This window comes from Geospiza fortis, unplaced genomic scaffold, assembly GCF_000277835.1.
Source record: "Geospiza fortis unplaced genomic scaffold, GeoFor_1.0 scaffold40, whole genome shotgun sequence".
NCBI lineage: Eukaryota > Metazoa > Chordata > Aves > Passeriformes > Thraupidae > Geospiza > Geospiza fortis.
Genome location: NW_005054297.1, coordinates 11,060,611 through 11,061,841, shown reverse-complemented (window position 1 = coordinate 11,061,841; position 1,231 = coordinate 11,060,611).

Genomic DNA, 1,231 nt, shown 5'->3' with positions numbered 1-1,231 from the left:
CAGCGGCTTCCTCTGCAGCGGGGACAACGAGGCCGTCCTTGCCCTGGCTGTGAGTTTATGGAGCTGGCCTATGCTGGCCCTCCAGGTCGCCTTCTCAGAAGCTCTCCATGCTCCCCCCACCCTGCGGCTCCCTGCCTGGGCTCAAAGCCGGGCTAGGGGCAGCAGGCCGGGTGTGCCCCCTGCCTCTGCCCCCAGGCCCTGCCTCATGGACATCTTGGCACTGAGCGCTGCCTCGGGCTCCTTTGTCTCTTGCAGGCAACTCTGGTGCTGTGGAGGATTGCAAGCATGCCCGAGTGGCACTACGCAATCCTCCTTCATTCTCCCCACCTCTTTGTGGCTCTGCTCTTGCAAATTTTCACCATCACAGAGCAGAGGCCAGAGGACGTGGAGACGCAGCACTTCTGGCGAGCGTGCCGGGAGGAACACGGCCTTCCCAGCGAGCCCAACAGGTGCCAGTCGCCCTGTCCTTCCCACGCCCTTGTGGCCAGGGCCAGTGCTCCCAGAGTGACCTGGCCTTGGCGCGGCACACAGGTTTGCAGCGCAGACCATGAAGGCTCTGCTCTCCCGACTGGGCTTTGGCAAGAACCTGCTGGCTCTGGAGCGCAAGCAGCTCTGGGACACCCTGCTCTCTGCCGACACCCAGCACTATGCAGCGGGTCTGCTGGCCAGGTGAGATCCCCTAGTCCCCACCGCCACCGCCAGCATTTGTGCCCCATGCCCAGAGTGGCCCACACAGTCCCCTGGGCTTGTAAGCCAGAGGGCCCCATCACCGAGGGAGGGCTGAGCAAACTGCAAAGGGCTGGGAGAGGAGGATGCCCAACAGCAGCCGCCTCCCAAGGGGCCCATGTCCCCTTGCAGAATGCTGGGGAAAGATGGGACCTCTGTGAGACCACGCCTGGGAGAGGTCTGCCCGCCCAGCTCAGGGCCTTGGTGCCTTTTTCCCCTGCCAGGGAGATGCGCTGCGGCTTGACCCCCTTGTGTCCCCACATGGCCTCGCACCTGCTCAGCCTGCTCATCGGGAAGCAAGCCCGCTGGCACCTGCCTGCCCTGGCGTTCTTTGTGGAGGTGAGCCTGATGGCCAGTGCTGCCTGGCTGAGCTGCCTCCCAGCTCTCTGGCCTCTGGTAGCCGCCTGGGACGCTGCCCGCGCCCGCTGCTGCTGCCTGGAGCCGGCCCTGCGCAGCTCCGGGCTCCTGCCGGCCGGCTCCCCCCCCCCCCCCCCGTGCCCTTCCG